Source organism: Dipodomys merriami, unplaced genomic scaffold, assembly GCF_024711535.1.
Source record: "Dipodomys merriami isolate MVZ:Mamm:240054 unplaced genomic scaffold, mDipMer1.0.p SCAF_500, whole genome shotgun sequence".
Lineage (NCBI taxonomy): Eukaryota > Metazoa > Chordata > Mammalia > Rodentia > Heteromyidae > Dipodomys > Dipodomys merriami.
The window spans coordinates 752,291-776,654 of NW_027206070.1; positions in this window are offsets into that span (position 1 = coordinate 752,291).

Consider the following 24,364-nt stretch of genomic DNA (forward strand, 5'->3'; position numbering starts at 1 on the left):
TTTAAGTTCAGTGATATTGAGAGGTAAGACTGTGAAATATCTGATACATCCTGCTATGTTATACACCTGCTCTTAAGAGCTATGACTCATCTACTTACTCTTAATATATTTACCTTATTCTTTGGTAGGGAGCATTGTATATAACCAGTTACTGTTCTTGATCTTCTCAATGTAAGATATATTTCATTAACTCCTGCTGAGTTGGTGGAGATACATGTTTTCAAATTTTCTTTGTCATGAAATATTTTTATATATCCTTTAAACGTAAAGGAGATTTTTGCTTGGTACCATGTTCACGTTTGGTAGTTGTTTGCCTTTATGTTTGACATGTATCATGCCAAGCTCTGTTTTTACCATATCAGCTAAGAAATCTATATTTATTCTGATTGTATATCCTTCTTAAATAATCAATCTTTTCACTATGGCAGGTTTAAAAATGCTTTCCTTGATCTTTAATGATCTTCTAATGGATTATGATGTGGTGGTGAGCTGTTCTGTTCTGGAATTCTCTGTTTGGTGTTCGAAAAGCTTCTCTTCTCTGAATGAGCTTCTTTGGATGTTTGGCCTGATCTCTGCAAGAATTCTGTAATATGTTTCCCATGCATTTAGTTTCTTGCTCTTCTCCTTCTTGAACCTATCTCCCCCAAATTTGATCTTCTGAGTCTTGAAGTTCTGGCAAGATCACTTCTTATTTCTTGGATTTGTTCTAAGTGATTATTTCCTCTTTCCTATTAGACCTATTCTGTCTTTGACCCTTGAGATTATCTTCTATGTCATCTATTTCCTGTGGTTACTTTCTACTTTGTTTTTGATTTCCCTGTCTTCTAATTGGTCATTTTTCAGAGCTTCTATGTCTTTATTAAAGCTTTGTTTTAGGTCTTGTATGGACTTTCTTTACATCTTTTCTTTGAGTGGAGGAGTTGGGAGGGTTGTTTTATCATATGTGTCTTCTCTTATATCTTTTTTTTTTGGGGGGGTCCAGTCATGGGGCCTTAACTCTGGGCCTAGGCTCTGTCCCTCAGCTCTTCAGCTCATGGCTAGCACTCTACCACTTGAGCCTCAGCGCCACTTCTGGCTTTTTTCTTTTTTGCTTCGGTGGTGCTGAGGAATCAAACCCAGGGCCTCATGTATGCTAGGCAAGCGCTCTACCACTGAGCCACCTTCCTAGCCATTCTTTTATATTTTTTAAGTAGGCATCCATTTTTTCCTTGGACTCTCTTGACTTCCAGAATTTATTCAACATTTTGTTTGTAGTCTCCATGAATTATTTTCCATGAATTAGTTTACTAATCTTTGGTTGGTCTCATCTTGTTCACAAATTTTCTTGTAGAGGTTTTGTATCTTTTCATTAATCACATTGTTTAGCAGTATTTGTAATGTATTTTGAAAACTATCTTCTATGTTCTTGATTGGGTATTCTAGTGCCTGGTTATTTATTGTGAATTATACTACCTTGACATCACTTTTCTTGTATTTTTCTGAATCGTTCTCATCCATTTGGAGGATTTATTTTAAGGGATCTACGATATTAATAGGTGATTCTCTATGTTCTTTGTTGATTTGCAAGGTGTTGATTTGATATTCTGTTGTGATTTGTTTTTCTGGAATTAGGTTTTTGTATAGACCATTAAGTGTAGGAATAGAAATCAGTGTGATGTTAATACTTGTGGTTCCAGTGACAGTTCTGACTGTCAGTGCTATGGTGAATTGTGTCTGTGTTTGGATGGGCTGTCACTGCTCCTACTTTTTTCCCATGTGGCATTTTTATTTCCACACTTCAGCTGTGCTTTTCAATATATTGGCCAACACAGTCACTGCAATCACCTGCCTGCCTGGTCACCTTTTCATAGATTTCTGTTTTCTTGTGAAGACAATATAAAATCTTCTTTTGAGTTGTGTATCTATATATAATTATAGCTGACTTGATGTGATCCTCTATAAGTGGAGTACCTGGTAGGACCCCAAATCTCTGTTTCACTAGAGAAAACTAGAGTGGTTTTTTTGTTATTATTCCATTGTTTTTCCTCTTCCTCAGATTTATTTTATATATTGTTGATTTTTTCAGGTAATTTAGGATTGTGATTTTTGTATCAGATTATTTTTGTTTTGCTCTTTGTGTTGCTGTGAAATAGTGATTTCAGGCTTGTTTGAAGAGAGAGAAAGAATATGAAATGTTTGTTACTACATTCAAAGAAAGAGAGTAGGCATTTTAAACTATTTGCTACAGGTAAGAATTGTGTTAAAAATTTTTTCCACATCTTTCTGTCGTCAGAAATTTCAAGTATGTAGCAGATGCTATGAGTATGCCTTAAAAGATACCTTATGAATAAAGTTGTTATATAATTGTTGGCTTTGATTTACATTAAAACTAGCATGTCATTCTCTATGTCCATCTAACGTCAAGTGTCTTTAACTGGTCTGTATATAAATATGTAAGCAACTACACAGGAGATTTGAGAATTCATCTGAGGGATTCAGTCTAGCTCAGATCCTGCCTAGACCATCCTGCGTCCACCATGGAAACTGGACTGCTGTCTGACTCCATCACACACAGCTGATTTTTGGTATAAGACTGCTTTATATTTACAAATTTTAAGACTCTTGTGGAACATTCTCTGTAAACCTTACACAGCCTGACCTGAAAAAGCCAGCTATGTTGTTTTGCTATTGAAACATGTGTAAAGCCTCTTGTAAGAAAGTCTCTTGCAAACTTTGATTTTCAGATTTCACAGGCATCCAAGCTATGCTAAAACTGTCATCCCATCTATTGAGTTGTGTCATTGCAGTGTTCTGGCAAGTACTTGTTGATCAATTCTTGACAGGGTGCATGTAAGCTATCCTTGTTCCCATTGATCTCCTTGTTGATTTAATTAGAAATATTAAAGGGTTTTGTGGCAAAGATTGCAGTTCAAACCAGCCCGGCAGAAAAATCCCTCTGATACTCTATCTCCCAGGTAACCAGCAAAGAGCAGTCTGGAAGCTGGCTCAAAAATTAACCATCAAAACGCTAAATAGGGCCCTCCGTCTCAACGTTGTAGGACACTAGCCTCGAGCAGAATTGCTCAGGGAAAATGCTCAGGCTTTGAGTTCAAAACTCAGATCCCAGCCACAAGCACCTAGACCACCTGACAAGGTGGAAAAAAGTAAGAGGAGAGGATGTCACATCAGCCACTTTGTGCCTGCCCTTTCAAAATTAACCAGAGACAGGAGGTCAATAGAAACAAGTTGAGAAGCTTGTCCATCTAATGTCCATATCTGTGTAACTTCTAACTGGACAGGAATTTATATTCTTGCCTTTGTTACCTGCTATTGATAGGAAATTATCAAGCTCTCTCACCAGGCCATTATCTACTCCAATTCAGCTCTGGCTTCTGACTGGTTTTCGACTCATGATCCAAATGGAATTTTTTCTGGCTTGTGTCCATGGTGTGTTTTCCTGTGTCACTCGTATCTAGTCCTGCCACCATGTCAGCCGATTGCCTGATCTCAGAATTTTCAACTTTCTCTCTAACAGGATAACAGCCCTCACTTAGACCTGGGACCAAGTCAAGGCCATCCTATTACTGCAGGCAACCAAATGCTTTGGCTTGGACCCAGCGCAGACCTGGACCTGAAGGTCCCGGCCCCAATGACTCCTCAACATTCCCATGCCAGCAGGAGTTTGCCAGAAATGACAACAATGACCTCAACATTTTATACTCCAGGGTTCAAAACCATTGGAATCTGCTTTGTTCTCATAACTTAATGATACTCCACTCTCAGCCCAATTCTTTTTATGTTTCCAAAGATCCTATATGAAGAATAGCCTCTCCCCTCTTGGCCCTATCATTTTATGTATCTAAAGATGGAATATGAGGGATTGACCCCCATCCTTTTGTCCTAGGCCCATACAGATTCCAGGCAAAATTCCAGGTATGTGTGAATTCCTTTGAAGTGAAGGCAGGGCAGCCCACAGAGGCCTAGCTGTAAATATTCCATTGTGGGCCCAACTGAAAGGCCCCCACCTTCTTTGACCTAGGGGTTTTTCAATAACCACTCCTTGCTCAGACCTCCTATAAAAACACAAATCCTGTACCAGCTCCCTCACACAACCTTCAAACCCTTTGGAATGGCTGTGCCTCTCGCCGTTCCTTAATAAACAATCTTCTCCCATTGATGATTGAGTCTGTCCTATACCTTTTCCATTTTCCTCCAATTTCTTAATAAGGTCAGTCTGTATTCTATGATCCTACAGAGAGATAATTAGGTAAACATTCTTTTACAGCCATCTGAATAATTCTGATTCTGCCCACATCAGTTATCTATCCAGACCTGTGCCCGAGTGAGAGGATTTTAAAAGAATTAAGTGATCTAAAATTTAAACTTAAATGTAGAATAAAATTAGTTCCAATGCATTACATTAAGATATTTATAAACACCTGAGAAACCTAAAGGTGTATAAGATTTTTTTTATTGAAAGTGAAGGAATAGTGGCATTTGGTTCTCTATATTTTAAGAAATTTGCAAAAAGGATTGGCAAAATAAGATTAACATTTGCAGCAGGCTTGACACATTAAATTTTGCATATTGAAAGGAGCACAAGCCTCAGTAATATGTCAATGCTATCCTCTTATTTATTTCTAAAGGTTTATGCTTCTGGTCTCTTAATATTAAAAGTTAAAAAATTAATTTTTAGCTAGTTGTGCAAAGGAGTTTCGCTTCATCATGTCAGTGTTGAATAGAGTATATGTGCATTTCAATGTACAATACATCTGGATCATTATCAAACTTTCTATTTTTCTTCCTTCCCTTACGCCAACCCCATCTATTCCTTCAAGTTTCCTACTTATATTCTCACATGTGTATGATTGTATTAGTCCACCATTTCCCTCTCCATTCTTATGCCCTACTCCCCTTAAGGCCAACTCTCCCTTTTAAGTCTTGTTTGAACTTCATGGTATTTTGTTAAATATCTCTGACTTTGGGATTTGGCTTTGGGCTTGCCACATCCTCTCTTCCATGTTTGGCCTCCATGAATGAGGAATTTTCTCCACATTACTAATCTCTGAATGGCTGAAATAGGTCTCCTGTACTATTCACCTTCAGTCCTAAATTCAGAATTGGAGCTTTTTTTCTTCTCTATGCACTGAAGATGGAAGGAAAATAATTTCCATGCTCTTAGCATTGTGCTATTTATCATGAATTTCCATTGCTTATCACTTCAGCAATCTAAATTTAAAGTCATGTTTTCTGCATCATATTCACACAGTTTAAGTGAATATCGAGGGTAATTAACCTAGTATTGAAAGTTTAGGAACGCTTTTCAATTTCTGATGATAGACGCTTGAGTAAGTTTAATTATACAGATTCCACTATGTTGTGAGTCCTGTAGTCTTTTACATTTTCAAATAAATAAGAGTTAGTTTTTATTAATGATTACAATCGCTTTTTTCAGTATTTGAAACGCTGTCCCAATTATTTTACAACTTTCACATTAAGCTAGACTGAACTTCCCTCCCCGCACTTTCCCCACTACTTCAGGTTAAGACTCCTTGGGCTTTATTCGTTGAGAGGCCAAAGGAAGAGAAAACAGAGAGGTGATCATTACTCAGATATCTCCTTCCTATTCTGTTTCTGCTATTTTGTTGAGAGGAAGACTGGAGCAGGGCACAAGAGTGATGCTTGACTTCACCATACAAAGGAGCATTCCTGGCATGTCAATTATTTTTCTCAGAATCACTAAAACTGCTTACTCTTGCCTTATCTGTAACAATCTAACTGTGGCACCCTTGGTGCAGGAGGAAGCACACTAACAAGATATTACCTATAAATTGGTATTTTATATCTCAACTTACTACTATCATAAATATAAATCTTTGGCTACATACATGCAAAGGCACTGATTATCCAACAGTACCTTAGTGAGGAATAGACAATTCCACTCATCTCCCCACTCCTCTCGTCTCCTACTTTTACCTTTCCTCACTTACCTTCCCCTACCTTCTTTCTTTGTGTCTCACTCCTCCATATTCATCTTTACTTGCTCTATTTTCTCTTCTAGTAGCAAGTGATTTGGCTTATCCGACAACACATAAATAATTTAATTTTTTTCTCTTTTTTGTGATTATTTCCTCTTGAGAATTTAGTTCTACACTAGAACCAGTGGCTTACACCTAGCTACTGGGTAGCTTCAAATTTGACAATTGATATTCGAAGCTATTCCAAATAAATAAATCTAAGGGATTCTTTCTTCCACTTTTGGTAAAAGGAAGAAGTGAAGGTGTACAGGTGATATAGTCCAAACATTGAGAATTAAAGCCCAGAGCTCAAGGCCAGGAGTTCAAACCCATTACCAGCTCAATAAAAAAAAAAAAGAATCATTCGTCTTTGAATGGGGATATTTGTCCAAAAATATATACCCAGGACAATTTTCAACGTCAAAGACTCTTTCACAGGCTCTTTCACATCTTAATCGGATTCCTCTGCTTGATTCACCTTATAAAAAATAGGAACCACACTTCACATTAAAAAGAGTGAGTGAAGTTTTAGAAGAAGATGGTGGAGGAGAAGCTGGAGGCTAAACAAGCTCTCCCATAGAAAGCAGTTTTAGTGTTCCAGTGAACAGTCCTAGGCTAAAGAATCACACCAAGTGTGCCATCACAGTACAGAAAAGTTGGCAAGAGAGGGAAAATCTAGGCAAGGAGACAGATCTGAGCACCTGTCAGTAGCCATAGCTGCAGCAGCAGCAGTTACAGCAGTGGCAGCAAAGGTGCCTCCAAATCTATGGAGAGAGTCTAGTACAAAGGCAGCAGATGTGGCGGGCAAGCGATTCTACTCTACACCAGCAAGAACAGACAAGCAGCAGATATCTTCATCCTGCAGATCACAGACCAGAGACGGCCCAGGGACCAAGACTCTGGCATGATAGAACCCTTACATCCTTCCTCCTTCTCAGGGAGCAGAGGAAGAAAGGCCACCCCTCACCCCCAACACCGGACATCTCCATCTTTGATACTGACAAAGGCCTGCCTGAGCAACTAGCTCCAACTAAGGCCTCAAGAGTCATTTAGCATGTCATAAGAACCTAACCTGACCCGGCAGGCTCAGCTCCAGCAAGAGGCTAACACTCCCTACAGCAGCCTGGACAAACTGTTGAAACTCAGTAAACATAAATCCTAAGAATGGCTCCAGCCTGCGCTCTGTGGGAGTCTCAGGAGCTAGCCCCTCAGGGATAAGGCACTGTATGCTGAAAGGCCTCAACCCTACCCAGAACCTAGCCTCATCAACAGCATCTCCAAACTAGAGGAAAGAGCCATCTCCCTCTTTTGTGACTCAAAGTAGATATTCCTCCCACTGAACTAGCCTGGAAGGAGGATCCCAAAATTGTGGGTAATGCAGAGCATTTTTCTGCTGCTCAAACAAATTGACTTAAGAAACCAATCAAGCCACAGTAAAACCAAACACCAAAAGCAGACCAGAGACTCTACCACGAGACTGGTTATGGATACAGGGGAGATACATAATCTTTCCATCACCCCACCAAAAAAAGCCAAAAATCAAAGAACTCTTTTTTGAACCTTTTTTAAATTTTTATATTTAAACAATTGTTTTCTATTAACCTTTTTTTCCTCTCATAATTTTTATTTTAGCTGTATATGTGTGTGAGTGTGCTTTTAAAGGGAACAATCCAAGAGGAGGGAATAACCATTATCAACTTATATGCCCCAAATATTGGTGCACCCAGATATGTCAAACAAATGCTCTCAAACTTACAGAATAAAATAGATCCCAATACAATAATACTAGGAGACTTTAACACACCACTCTCACCAAAGGACAGGTCTACCAACCAGAGGATTGGCAAAGAAGCTACCGAATTAAGAGAGGCCATACTTCAAGCGGAATTAACTGACATCTACTTGGTATTTCACCCTAAAACAACACAGTACACATTCTTCTCAGCAGCTCACGGAACTTTCTCCAAAATAGACCATATCATAGTTCATGCAAGGAACTTAAGCAAATACAAAGGGATCGACATAATCCCCTGTATCCTATCTGACCACAGTGGAATCAAGCTAGCTCTCAATAACAAAGCATACCGCAGAAATTTCTCTAATACATGGAAATTGAACAGCACACTCCTTAACAATGCCTGGATAACAGAAGAGATCAGAGAAGAATTAAAGCATTTCCTACAACTCAATGAAAATGAAAACACCTCACAAAGAAACTTGTGGAACACAGCAAAAGCAGTCCTGAGGGGCAAATTTATTGCCCTCAGTGCCTACATCAAGAGAATGGAGACAGACCAAGTAAATAATCTCATGTTGCAATTAAAACAGCTAGAAAAACAAGAAAAAATGGGACCTAAAGCTACTAGACGAAGACAGGTAACCAAATTAAAAGCAGAGATTAACTAATTAGAAAATCAGAAAACCATAAGCAAAATAAACCAAACAAAAAGCTGGTTCTTTGAAAAAATAAACAAAATTGATGGCCCATTGGCTAGATTAATTATAAAAAGAAGAGAGGAAACCCATATTAATAGGATTAGGGATGCCACGGGAAACATCACAACACGTACCCAAGATATCCAAACAATTATAACAGACTACTTTCAAAAGCTATACTCTCTAAAGGAAGAAAATCGGGCAGAAATGGATGCATTTTTAGAGAAATACAAGTTGCCCGAACTGAGCAAAGAAGAAGTTAACCAATTAAATAAGCCAATATCCTATAATGAGATACAGGAAGCTATCAAAAGTCTTCCAACAAAAAAAAGCCCAGGACCACATGGATTCACAGCAGAATTCCATAAGACCTTTAAACAAGAACTAATACCCATACTCCTCAAGCTCTTCAGAGAAACAGAGAAGGAGGGAGCTATCCCAAACACATTCTACGAAGCCAATATCACACTCATCCCCAAACCAGGCAAAGACCCAACCAAAAAGGAGAATTACAGGCCAATCTCCTTGATGAACACAGATGCAAAGATCCTTAACAAGATTCTAGCTAACAGAATCCAGAAACACATAAAAAAAAAATAATTCACTATGACCAGGTAGGCTTCATCCCAGAGACACAGGGATGGTTTAACATACATAAGTCAATAAATGTAGTCCAACATATCAACAGAGCCAAGGTCAAGAATCACATGATTATCTCCACAGATGCAGAAAAGGCCTTTGACAAAATTCAACATTCATTCATGCTAAAAGCTCTGGAGAAAATAGGAATAGAAGGAACATTTCTAAAAACAATAAAAGCCATTTATGACAGACCAATAGCCAATATTATACTTAATGGGGAAAAGCTACAACCAATTCTCTTAAAATCAGGAACAAGGCAAGGATGCCCACTGTCTCCACTCCTCTTCAATATAGTCCTAGAACCCTTAGCCAGGGCAATAAGGCAAGAAAAAGACATTAAAGGGATCCGCATAGGGAAAGAAGAAGTTAAACTATCCCTTTTTGCAGACGACATGATACTATACTTCCACGATCCCAAAAACTCCATCCCCAAACTCTTAGAAATCATAAATCACTTCGGCAAAATAGCAGGATACAAAATAAACCCACAAAAATCAGTTGGCTTCCTATACACTGATAATGTACAAGAAGAGACAGAAATAAAGGAAGCAACCCCATTCACAATAACCTCCCGAAAAATAAAATATTTAGGAATTAACCTAACCAAAGATGTAAAAGAACTATTTAATGAGAACTATAAAAAGTTAAAGAAAGAAATTGCAGAAGACACTAGGAAATGGAAAGACCTCCCATGCTCCTGGATAGGCCGACTTAATATAGTAAAGATGGTAATACTTCCAAAACTAATATACAAATTCAACGCAATTCCTATTAAAATCCCAATGACGTACATCACTGTAATACAGAAAACAGTCCAAAAATTCATATGGAACAACAAAAGACCTAGAATAGCCAAAACAATTCTAGGGGATAAAGACAATATGGGAGGGCTATCCATGCCGAACTTCAAACTCTACTACAGAGCTATAATAACAAAGACAGCATGGTACTGGCACAAAAACAGACCCGAAGACCAATGGAACAGAATAGCAGATCCAGAAATAAATCCACAGGCCTACAGCCAGCTGATATTCGACAAAGGAGCCAAAGACATACAATGGAAGAAACACAGCCTCTTCAACCGCTGGTGCTAGGAAAACTGGGCAGCCACATGCAGAAAACTAAAAGTGGACCCCAGCCTATCACCATGCACCAACATCAGCTCAAAATGGATTAAAGACCTTAACATTAAACCTGAATCTCTGAAACTACTGCAGGACAGAGTAGGAGAGACACTTGAACTAATAGGCACAGGAAGGAACTTCCTGAACAGAGTCCCAGGGTCACAACAAGTTGGAGAGAGACTCGACAAATGGGACTACCTTAAAATAAAAAGCTTCTGCACAGATAAAGCTATCGCAACCAAGTTAGAAAGACAACCAACTAATTGGGAAAAACTATTTACCAACAATATATCAGACAAGGGGTTAACATCCTGTATATACAGGGAACTCAAGAAACTAATCCCTCCCAAACCTAACAAACCAAATACGAAATGGGCAAGGGAACTAAAGAGGGACTTCTCAAATGAAGAAATAAAAATGGCAAAGAAACACATGAGGAAATGTTCATCATCCCTGGTGGTGAAGGAAATGCCAATAAAGACAACCCTGAGATACCACCTTACCCCAGTCAGAATGTCCCACATCCACAAATCAGCCAACGACAAATGCTGGAGGGGATGTGGAGAACGAGGAACGCTATTACACTGCTGGTGGGAATGTACACTCATACAACTACTTTGGAAAGCAGTCTGGAGGGTCCTTAGAAAGCTAAAGATTGACCTCCCTTACGACCCAGTCATACCACTTCTAGGCATCTACCCTGAACAACAGGAACCAATATACAAGGACAGATGCACCTCCATGTTTATTGCAGCACTGTTCGCAATAGCTAGGATATGGAAACAACCTAGATGCCCCACCACAGATGAATGGATTCAAAAATTGTGTTATCTATACACAATGGAATATTATGCAGCCATTAGAAATGACAAAATAATGGCATTTGCAGAGAAATGGATGGAGCTAGAAGGAATCATGTTGAGCGAGGTAAGCCAAGAATGAAGAGACAAACAGTACATGGTCTCCCTGATAAGTGGATGATGAATCCCAAATGTTAGGTGATATGACAAAACTAACAGGACTTAAGAAACAAAGAACTCCCACTCATCTGGTTGAACCACTACCAAATATCCCCATGCTGCTGATCACATATATGGTATATAACATGTGAGCACCGTTATATATTACAGACTGTGATAGACAATTTGCTCCAGGAAAGTTAGAATGAACTTGTGACTTTAAATGAGCATCATTATTCCACAATACTGTGAAATTCCGGAAATTAAGTAATCACTTAATCACAATCAAAAAAAAAAAAAGAACCTTGAGGAAGGGAGGGAGGGGATGGTAGGGGGAAAACAATGGAGGGGGTAACAATGTTCAAGAGGAAGTGTACTCATTACTTCACTCATGTAACTGTAACCCTCTGTATAGTATCTTTACAATAAAAAAATTAAAAAAATCTCTTTGGAACTTTTGGTCTTTTTTTGTAATTCTTTTCATTTTTTCCCCTTTCTTTTTACTTTGTTGGTTGTTTTTCCAGCTGTGGTGACTTCAACATATGTGTGCATTTTATTTCAATTTTTTGTGTCTATATTTTATTTCATATAACACAAACTACAAAAAGACTCAGTGATTTATAAATTTCCAAATAGAATTCTAAGATAGACACTCGAAATTTTGTTACTACTAAGAATGGGCAGGTCTTCTTAGTGGAGGGGATAACAGTATAAAAGGGACATTGTTTGACATGATTTGAATTCTTCCTCGTTTTGCCTCACTAAGTATTACTTCAAAGACGTTATTGAAAATAAAATAATTTTTTCTGTATGAAATCAGAATTTTTGTTTTAATTGGGACACACTACACTTTCATATTTCATGTTAAGTCTAAAATCTTCTTCCCTTGATTTAAAATAACAGATATGAATTTATAATGCTAAAATAGCATCTATGAATTTATATGAAATAGTCCAAACTATTTTCACTTCACGCTATAAGTAATATATAGTGTAATAATAATAGTGATTAATATACTCTGTAATAATGGACTTTGGGAAAATCAATTACAGTGGATTTTTGTGAGATATTAAATAATAGGAAAATTATATTTGATTCTATTTAAAAAACTCACAGTTACATCTAAAAATAACTCATAGTTATAAACTAATGCTGAAAAAGCAAGGTTGCTTATTGGAAAAAGCCAGAAATTTCAATAAGTATGTTTCGTTAATGGACTTGGATCTGTGTTTTAGTGGCTCATGCCTATAATCCTAGCTATTCAGGAGACTGAGATCTGGGGATAGTGGTTCAAAGCCAGACTGGGCAGAAAAGTCTGTGAGACTCCTATCTACAATAAACCAACTGAAAACTAGAAAGCGCACTGTGGCTCAATTGGTAGAGTGGTAGACTTGAGCTAAATAGCTGATGGACAGTGCGCAGGCCGAGAGTTTCAACCCCACAACCGACAAAAAAATCTGACATGGATTTGTATTATTTAATGATTTTTCAATTGTGAAAATGTGTACAGAGGGGTTTCAATTACATGAGCAAGGTAATGAGTACATTTCTTATCAAGTATTATGCCTCCTCCTCTTTTTTTCCTCTAATCATTCCTTCCCATCTCTCCCCCACTCCCACCCCCCCCGTCCCCCCTCCGTCCCAAAGTTGTAAAGTTCATTTTTGATATAAGCTCTTATAAATCTCATTGTTGCAATGGGTCCACCAGTTTCTCTATTTGAACAATTTATTTTTCCCTTCCCCTCCCCAAATTATAGCAACATCAAAAGAGTGCTTATACCATGGGGAAGGGACATAAAAAGCGACAAAGAAATCATCATATAAGTATGCTAGAAAAAAATAGCAAGAAAGAAAAATCATTTGAGTCCTTATCTTGGGATTCATTTCACCTAATATCAACTTACCTGACCCTTTCTACTTGCATCAGACATATACTAGCAATTGCAAATAAGGGAAACCATGGGACCAATGTTTCTTTGGGCCTGGCTTACTTCACTTAATATAACTTTTCCAAGTCTCTCCATTTCCTAACAAATGCTGCAATGTCATTCCTTCTGATGGAGGCATAGAATTCCATTGTGTATATATACCACATTTTCTGGATCCATTCATAGACTGAGGGGTATCTGGGTTGGTTCCATATCTTATCTATGGTAAATAATACTGCAATAAACATAGTTTTGCTGGTAGCTTTAGTATGGTCTTATTTTTGATCATTTGGGTAAATGTCCAAAAGTGGGATTGCTGGGTCATAGGGGAACTGTACATAGAGTCTTTTGAGGAACCTCATACTACTTTCCAAAGTGGTTGAATATGTTTACACTCCAACCAACAATGCAACACGGTTCCCTTGTGGCCACATTGCCTCCAGCATCTGTTGATATTAGATTTCTTGATTATACCCATTCTAACTAGGGGGAGGTGGTATCTCAATGTTGTTTTGATATGCATTTGTTTTTGTCAAGGGAGGTTGAGCATTTCTTCATGTGTCTATTGGCCATCCTTTCTTCTTCAGAGAAGTTTCTCTTTAAGTCTTTAGTCCACTTATTTATTGGGCAATTTTTTCTTTGAGGATTTGTTGTTGGGGGATTTAATTTTTTGAGTTCCAGGTATATTTTAGATATGAGATCCTTGTCGGTTGTATGGCTAGTGAAGATCTTCTCCCAATCCATGGGCTTTCTATTGATCTTGCTAGCTATGACCTTTGCCATGCAGGTCTGCAATTTCATGCAATCCCATTTGTGCTACCTTTCTTTATTTGTTGTGTTTCTGGGTCTCTATTGAGAAAATTTCAGCCTCTGCCAAGGAGACCTATGGTATGTTCAATTCTGTCCTGTAATGTTTTTAGGGTGTCTGTTTTGATTACTAGGTCTTTGGTCCATTTGGAATTGATTCTGGTGCAGGGTGATATATAAGGATTGAGCTTTAGTTTTCTACAAGTGATTCACCAATTTTGCCAGCACCATTTATTGAAGAGGCTGTCTTCCATTCTATTTTTTTAGCTCCCTCATCAAAGATTAGATGGCTATAGGTCTGTGAGTTTATTTCTGTGTTTTCACTTTCATTCCATTGGTCCTGAGGCCTGTTCTTGTGCCAGTACCAAGCTGTTTTAATTACTATAGCTTTGTAGTAGAGTTTGAAATTTGGTATTGATATTCCTCCAGCACTGCTCTTTCTGTTAAGGATCATTTGTGATATTCAGAATCTTTTATTGTTCCATATGAATTTTTGGATTGCCTCTTGTATTTCCTTGAAGAATGAGGTTGGAATTTTGATAGATATCACATTGAATTTGTAGATAGCCTTGGGAAATATTCCCATTTTCACCATCTTGATCTTTCCGATCCAGTAGCATGGGAGTTTTTGCCACTTTCTAAGTTCTGTTTTGATTTCCTTTTTCAGGTTTTTATAGTTTTCATGATAGAGATCCTTCATTTCTTTGGTTAATTCCTAGGTATTTTATTTTTTGTGGGGCTATTATGGATGGAGTTCCTTTCCTGATTTCAGCCACACTTTTATGATTGTTGGCGTACAGAAAAGACATTGATTTCTCAGGGTTAATTTTATACCCTGTTACTTTGCTAAAGTTTTGAATCAGCATGAATAATTTGAGAGTGGAATCCATGGGATTCTTTAAATACAAGATCATATCATCTGCAAGAGGGAGAGTTTTACATCATCTTTCCCTATTGCTATAACTTTTAGGTTTGCATCTTGTCTTACTGCTGTAGCTAGGCATTCTAATACTGAATTGAAGAGAAATACAGAGAGTGGACATCCTCGTCTCATTTCTTAGTTAAGAGAAAATGGCTTTAGTTTTTCACCATTTACTATAATGCTGGCTGTAAGTTTGTCATATACAGCCTTTATTGCATTGAAGAATGTTCCCTGGATTCCTAGTTTTTCCAGAGCTTTCATCATGAAGATATGTTGGATCTTGTCAAATGCTTTTTCTGCATCTATTGAGATAACCATGTGGTTCTTATCCTTGCTCTTTTTGATATGATGAATTATATTAATTGATTTGTGTATATTGAACCAGCTCTGCATCCCTGAAATGAGTCCTATTTGATTGTGGTCTATAATTTTTTGGAGTAATTGTTGAAGTTGATTGACCAAAATTTTGTTGAAAAGTTTTGCATCAATGTTCATCAAAGAAATGAGTCTCTTTGTTTCATGAGTCCCTTCCTGGTTATGGGATTACGTTTATGATGGCTTCATAAAATGAGTTGGGTCTTGATCTTCCTTTTAAAATTTCTTTGAAGATTCGGAGGAATATTGGTTTGTGCTTTGCTTTGAAGGTCTTTTATAATTCCATTGTAAATTCATCTTCTCTTGGGCTTTTCTTAGATGGGAGTTCTCTTATTGCTGTTTCTATTTCAATGTTTGATATGAGCCTGTTAAGATGGTTTAACTCATCTTAGTCTAGTTTTGGCGTGTCAATATTTGCTAGGAGAAGTTCCATTTCTGCAAGATTCTCAAACTTATTAGCAAGAGGTTTAAGAAGTATTCCCTTATAATGCTCTGAATCTTGTTTGTTTCTGTGGTACCGTTTCCATTCTAATCTCTGAGTTTGTTTATTTGGTTGTGTTCTCTTGTTTTTTTCTGGTAAGATTTGCTCAGGATCTGTAAATTTCGGTAATTTTTTCGAAAAACCAACGCTTTGTTGATTCTAGGGTTTTTTTGGATTTTAATTCATTTAATTCTGATTTAATTTTAATGGTATTTTTCCATCTACTGGATTGGGGTTTATCTTGCTAATCTATTTCAAGGATATTCAGATGTCTCCTTGAATTGTTGGTTTCAGATCTGCCTTTGCTGGGTCCCACAGAAGCTGGTAATTTGTATGTTCATTTTTGTTGAATATCATGAACATTTGAATTTCCTTACAAATCTCTTCCACAACCCACTTGTGTTTCAACAATGTGTTGTTCAGGCTCCATGTGTTACAGTACATTCTTCGGTGGCTTTTTCTGTTGAGTTCAAATTGTATTCCCTTGTGTTCTGAGAGAATGCATGGTATAACTTCAATGTTTCTGAATTTGCACGTTGGCCTTGTGACTTAAATGTGGTCTACTTTGGAAAATGTTTCGTGTGCTGCTGAGAAATGTGTGTATTCTGATGCTGCTGGTTGAAATATTCAGTAGATTGTTAAATCTAGTTGATCTATGCAGTTGTTTAGATCTGTTGATTTTTTTCTTTTATATAATTTTTATTGTAAAAATACCATACAGAGGGGTTACAATTACATGGGCAAGATAATGAGTACATTTCCTATCAAGTATTGTTGCCTCCTCCTTTGTTTCCCTTTCCCATCCCTTCGTAACCCCTCCCTCGCCCTAACAAACTTGCAAAGTTCGTTTTTCGACATAACGACATTTACATCTCATTAACATCCTATCAGATCAGCATTCAAATGTTTTTCAAATGAAACTTTTTCATAGTTGATGAACTTAGTTTCCAAAAGTTGAATATAATTTAGCTTGCTGTATTACAGGTGACTGATTTGATGAAGAAAGTTGATAGCACCTAAACTAACTGATAGTTTAAATGACCTTTGAGCTTTTTTGTTTTTTGTTTTATTTTTATTTTTATTTATTGAGTTTTTGCTGAGTTGATCTATCTAGTGGGGATAGTGGTGTCCCAGACAATTAATGGCTTTGGATCTATGTGAGACTTGAGGGAAAGTAATGTTTCTTGGATAAAATTTGGGTGCTCCATTGTTTGGCAAATAGATATTTAGAATTGTAATATCCTCCTGAAGGAGAGATCCCTTAATTAGTATGTAGTGTTTTTCTTTATATTATCTCACTAGTTTTAATTTGAAGTCTATTTTATCTAATATTAGGATTGCAACTTCCACCTGTTTATGTGGGCCATTTGCTGGGTACATTTTGTTCCAGTCTTTCACTTTCAAAATGTGTTTTTGTTGTTGTTGTTTTCTTCTTTTTTTTTTTTTTAATTTTATTGTGAGAATACCTTACAGAGGAGTTACAATTACATGGGCAAGATAATGAGTACATTTCTTATCAAGCATTGTTGCTTCTTCTGTGTTTCCCCTTTCTATTCCTTCCCACACTCCTCCTCTCCCACCTGATCCACCCCCCCACCCCCCACCAAGTTTTGTAATATTCGTTTTTGGACATAATGACTTGTACATCTCGTTGTTGCAATGGGTCCACGTTAATGAACCCCTAGATAAGTATTCTAATGGTTTTTTTGTTTTGTTTTTCTTTTCCTTTAATGCAAAATGTTTTTGTTTTATGGGCAAGGTGTGACTCCTGAAGGCAGCAGATAGAAGGATATTACTTTTTAATCCAACTAGATAGTCTTTGTCGTTGAATTGGAGAGTTAAGTCCGTTAATACTGGAAGTTAGGAATGAGAGGTATTTGGGAGTTCTTGCCATGTTATCCACCTTCTTGGGGGTTGCGGCAACTGGGTTCTTCCTATGGTTCTTGGATTCTCAGTTTGGGTGTGGTTTCTTGGCCTTTATTGTGGTCTTTTTGATTTTCTATATGAGGAAATCTTTTGTAGGGATGGATTGGTGGAGACATATTGTTTAAGATTTTGTTTGCTATGGAAGGTTTTTATTTGACCTGTGGTTATGAAGGAGAGTATAGCTGGGTACAGTATTCTTGGATGATAGCTGGGAATGTTATACATCATTCCATTCTTGTTTTAATTGTCTCTGCTGACAAATCTGAGGTTATTCTAATTTATTTCCTTTTATAAATGTTTGATCTTTTCTCTCTTAGGATCTTATATTCCTTGGTCTGAATTGATCCTGTGGGGGTTATAATGTCATGGTCGGATATAATTTTCCAGTCGGGTCTATTTGGGGTTCTTGTATCCGAATAGGCCTATCTTTTTGCGTGTTTAGGAAGTTTTATGCTAGGATTCTTTTAAAGAAATTTCGTAGACCATTAATTTCTGTCTGTAGCTGCTCCTCTAAACCCATTATCCTCAGATTAGGCCTTCTGATGGTGTATTCCAAATTTTGAATAGATCTATCATATTTCCTGGATTTGTCTTGGATAGTTGTCTGTTCTTTCTCTACAATATCTAGGCTGTCTTCCATCCCCAAGATTAGATCTTCTGCATGGTCTAACCTACAGTCAAGACTTTCTACTTTGTTTTTTACTTCTTTTCCTTCTAATTGGTCAGCTTTGATGGTTTCAAATTCTTTGTTGGAGCTTTGTTTTAGATCTTGTATAAATTTCGTTACCATCTTAATTTGATTGTCAGTATTTATTCTCAAATTTGGTTATGGTTTCCTTGGACTCCAATTCCTCCTGTTGGGCTCCATTCACCATTGCATTTGGGGTCTCCCAGAATTCCTTCAGCTGTCTGTTTATGAATTCCATGAAAGCCTCAATTGATCTTTTCTAGTCTCATCCCACTCTCGCAATTCCTGTATTACTCTTTGATTAGCTTCCTCACGTTCACACAATTCCTGTCTTTCTCTTGACTGTTCTCATCCTGGTCACCCATTTTTTTTATTTCTCTTTGACTGTTCTCAACCTACTCACACAAGTACTGTATCAATGTTTGAGTAGCTTCCTCACACTCATGAGATTCCTGTATTAATCTCTGGTTTACCTCCTCTCTCTCCCTATCATACTCACACTGAGTCCATTACAGGTTTTCAATCGTTTCATTCACCGTGTTTACCAGCAGTATTTGAAGAGCTTTTTGGGAACTCTCCCCTGAATTATTAACTGTTCTGTTACCTGATTATCATGAGTGAGAGTTGAGATATTCGGACTTGCCATTTTTTCTTGTGTTTTTCTGGCTTGTTTTGCCCATTTGGTATGAAAGTAACATCAATTTCATGCTAGAACACTATTTTAAGGCAAATGTTACTTACCTTTATCTGCTGTCATTAATGTAGTATGACTAATACAATTTAGTATATACCCTGATGGAAGTAAGATACTTCCTTCTAAATAAAGACTTGCACACACACACACACACACACACACACACACACACACACACACACACACACACACACACACACATTTGCCACTGTGACTCAGGTTTGGTTACTGACATTTGGTATCAGACAATGATCTATTAATCAAACTTTCTTACCCAGACATAAATACTTTCATAATTCCACACATACAAAAACACCAGATCATTCAAAATAATGAGAATATTTAGCAGAACCTCCCAGCTCCTGAGCCATCTACTCCCTGATTTCATTCATTCATATCATAATTAAAAATCTTTTTGAGTCTCTCTGATAAGCAGAAAAAAAATGTTAGCAAATAATGGAAAATGTAGGTAAAATTACTTATCCCTAGGTAATCTTTAATATATCCTATCAAAGACTTCTGTTTCCTTCTTGCAGAGTCTGTTTCCAGCAATTTACCCTTATGTCTAATATTAAATTACAAAGGACATGCCATATTCCTTAATTCATTTTTTCTAAAGTTATACTATTGAGTTGACTCTAATTTGTTTGCTTATTCTAAATTAAATTTTCTCAACAACTTAAATTACTGTTTATGTTACTCCTATGCCTTTTAAAATATCAAAAATAACTGGAAATTCACTCTGGCAATGATTTGTGAATGGCAGTAATGTTTGAGGGGAGATGAAGGACTTGAATTATCTAGAGTGCCTTAAAAATGGCATTAATATTTAAAGGGCTGATCATTTAGTAAGCTTGTAAAATGTGGTCTTTTTATTTCATTTTTGAAGATAAAGGTATATTTATCATCACATTCTTGACTGCAAAGCAATAGAATTATTTCCTTTCTACAGTGTATGCCCTGCTGCTAGTGTAGTGAACCCCACTTACAACGACATGGCTGTGTTAGCTGCTCTAAATTTTGAAACTTTCTTCCAGTATCACTAGTGATTTGAGCCCAGATTGATGGGTTAGTCACATACTTCACAACTACAAAGCACCACAATATACAAAGACCATGTGCAAAATGAGGTTTAATTTTTTTCTTTGTTGTTTCTTTTTTTTTTTCTTATTGGCTGTCTTTTAAGGAGCTAGGGGCTGTTTATTTCTCATTATTGTTGATGTGACTTAAATAAATTTACCAGAATTTTTAAATAAAATAAAGAGATATTTAAAAAAGACATATTTAATAACAAAATAAAGCTAAAATTTTGATTGAATTTTTTATTCTACTCCTGTTCTAAGTTATCTTCATATAACATTGAGATAAGCCAAGCATATGTGTAAATTGACTCATAACAAGAACAAAAAATTCTGGAATCTTTGGGTTTTGATTCCTATATCAACTTCACCTAGAAAAGAAAATTATCACTTGTTTCATATCTTTTTTTAATTTTATTTTATTTTATTTGTGAACATACTGTACAGTGGAGTTACAATTACATGTGCAGGATAATGCGTACATTTCTTACCAAGCATTGCAGCCTCCTCCTTTGTTTACCCTTCACATCTTAAGTTTCATATCTTAAGTAATCTACTTAAAACAAGTTTTATTAATTTTATCAATAAATCTCAAAATCTATGGAATTGATGCATTCTATAAGTATTTGATGTCTTTCTTATTTCCACTGAATTAATATTACATTTATTTTAGTTTCTTCACATAAAATAATGACACACTTCAGGATAAAACATACCTGTTTTTCATTTTGGTTGCCAAAATGGAACTATTAGACATTTTGAAAATTTAATTTTCAATCTGAACCTTCAAATTTCACTAGGAGTTGAATTGTGTTACTTACACTTTAAAGTTAAAATCAAAGGCATTTTTAAATAAAAAGCAAAATTATAAGTTATCACCTTATTCCCAGAATTGACTTTATGATAAAATATAATTTTATATATTATATATATAATTATATATAATTATATATATATAATGATATAGATACTGGAACAAAGTATGAGATATGGAAACAGAATACTCCTTTTTTGGTTTTGTGTTTGTTATTATTGTTTATATTTTGTGGTGATTCTGTCTCCTTACCTTATGCATGTTATATCCATTTTATGTCTTCAGGAAGGTGTGGGGTGGGCACAGAGCTTTAGGAAAAAGTGTGAAAAAATGCAGCAGTGGAGTTCATTGAACATTACTGAAAGTGAACTATTTAACATATGGGTGGGGACAGGAGGGAGGGACTCAGAACAAGTGATGGAACTGAAGACATTTCATAAAGGGAAATGTACTCATTACCTGACTCATGTAATTGCAATCCCTGTATAAATCACCTTAATGATAACAAGAGAATAAATTTATTTTAGAAAAGCAATTAAAGCATTTTTCTTAGAATACTAGAAATTTGTTTTGTTCACTGGTTTGAGCTGGTTGAGTCTATCTCTGGAAATATCTACATTGACATTTATTGGGCGAATTTGTGAGCTACTATCCAGGGCCAGATCTGATAAAAAAAAATTCGTGAGAGACTACAAAAACAAAGAGAGCTAGATATCGTGTAATTTCCCTGTTATCTCACGTTTGTGGAAGCCATAGGTAAGAAATTATTGCTCCAGGGAGGGAGGAGTGACCAAAAAGTATGACTTCAGCTGAAAAGGTCAGAGCCTTAGCAACTTCATGGACTAGTAGTGCCAAAGGAAAAAAAGAAAAGAAGAAAACACAAAAGGGAAGGAAAAGATAGAAAAGGGAAACTATTTCCTCTTCATTCTTGTAGTTTCATGTCATTGGATACAAGAATTGAGATTATTGTGTTTACTGTCAGGATTCAGGCCTCTCTAATATGAAAGCATTTATTTCAAGGAATTATATTATTATTACTATTTATTAACTTATTATTAGGCTTCTTGGAGATTGAACCCATGGCTTTATATATATTAACCTGGTCCTAAAACTGAGCTGAACCCCAGCTCTCTTGTACATTTTTGGAAATTGTTTATGAATTCTTCAATAGATAGCACTCTACTTTTCATCTTATCTTTTCTCTCCCAACTTTTCCCCTATGTATTTTAGTTTATGAGATGAAAACTTTCCTCAATTTTGTCTTCTAAACTTAAAACTTTGCTTTTGAGATTACAGGGAAGTAAGTTAATTTTATGACATCAATGAAAATTATATACAGATATATGTATTTCTCATGTTAGATTGATTCTTAGAGTTGATTGCAACAGGCAACACTTTATGTGGTCATATGCACATAGCTATTGAGCCATTTTGATCCTCTCCTAAAAATAGCTTCCCTTGTTCTTGCTATGTAAATGCTTAGAGTGTTGTTAGTTAATCATGTCCAATTGTAATTATTTGTCCTGTAATATCTATTGGATTAATTTGTAGATTTATGGACATATCTAGTTATTACAAATGAGGAAAACCATGCAGCATATATTTAATTGGATCTGGCTAATTTCCAGTCTTTCCATTTCCTTAGGAATGGTGTAATGACATTCTTTCCTATGAAAGTACAGAATTCCATCAAAACAACAGAATTGAAGGCCCCAAATGAAGCCACTCCTATAGGCACATAATCTTTGATAAGGAAGCCAGAATCACAGGATGGTAGGAAAACAGCCTCTTCAAAAAAGTGTGGTGGTAGAATTGGCTGTACACAGAAAACTGTAGTTAGATTCTTATATATCCCCCTGCACCAGTATCGATTACAAATGGATCAAAGACCTCAATGTAAGTCCAGATACTTTTAGAACACTAAAGGAAAAGTTAGGGGAAACAAGAGGTTTTCTTGGCACAGGTCAAAACTTCCAAAATAAGTCTGGATAAATGGAATTACATCAAACAAAATCAATCATTTGTCCGACTGAAAACCATGGAAAAAAAAAGAGATAGTGTAGCACAGATTTATTAGGGAGCAAATCTACAGATGGGAGCCTCAGCCAATTCTAAATCTTTACTCCCTATTCTAACTAGGTTATTTATAGTGGGTTGACATGAATATAAGAGTTTTCTGGTGGAGATTAGAACGAAAACAACTAAATCTAAGACAGAGATACCATGTGAAATGAGTTGAAGCAGGAGAAAAGGCGAGATTAAGGCAGGGGGCTGTAGTTCAAAGCGTTGGCTTGGTGCAGCTTAGTAAGGTTTAGATGCTCATGGGGATGGGGGTAAAGCAGGAGTGGTTATAATCAAAAGCACTGGTCTGAAGCCTCAAAATAAGGATCCTTGTGTATGTGAACCAAACTGTCTCTATCATGAGGTTTTATTTAAATTAACAGGTACAATTTTAGATTTTTGCAGAGTGAGAAGGTGCATAGTTACAGGCAATTTCTGCTATTTAAGGTAATCCAATCTACTCTTTCACAAGTTATCTAGAAGCCACGTTTCAACACAATGAGTACAATGAGATGGTACAAATGAGACAGTGACTTTTCCCTCTCATGAATAAAAATCCTGTCAAATTACTTCTGTCTTCCATATGTTCACATAACATTTCTCAGGATCTTTTCAACTATTTTGTCATTATTGATTTTCATAGTACTTTTATTGTTGTTGTTGTCATGTGTATGGATCATTTTTAGGGCTTAATCTCAGTGTTTAATGGGCTCCCTTGAATGTTTTGTTCATGGTTGATGACAATCTATTCCTTGAGCCACTTCTTCACCTTCTCCTTCTTGCTGGACAATTGGAGATAAGTTTTCACATTTTTGTCTATTTAGGCTGCCATTGAACCAAAATCTTCAGGCCTTAGACTCTGAGTGTCTAGGATTCTACAAATGAACGGCTAACACCAAGCTTTACTTTACTGTTATTTTAATTATGTGGTAGAAGAAAGTGGAAGTGTATTTGAGGTAAGTGTTTAATTTTCAATTACAAGTTTGAATCTACTTGATATAATATAACTTATCAAGTTTAACAGTTAAATGAATTTTACACATTCCCACAGAAATATAATTATAAACAAAAGGCATAATTGTTTTCCTAAAGCAAGTAATGGAACCATAAATTTCTTTAACGTTACAATTCATGTTTTATATGAGTTTAGCAGACTTCCAAGACTAAAACTAAATATATCAATTGTATGCCACAAGAAGCAAAGTGATTATAGTTAAGAATAGATATTTTACCACAGCCAAAAGATAAGATTTTTTAGAAGTCTCACTAAAACAAAATGTTACATACAGAAAGTAGTGGATGTGATATAGCTTGATCATTACACAACAGATAAATGAATGTGATTACCACTCCATATGTCATAAATGATTAAAAATGATTATGTAGACAGGTGCCTATGTTTCATGCTTGTAAGCATAGTTACTAAGGAGTC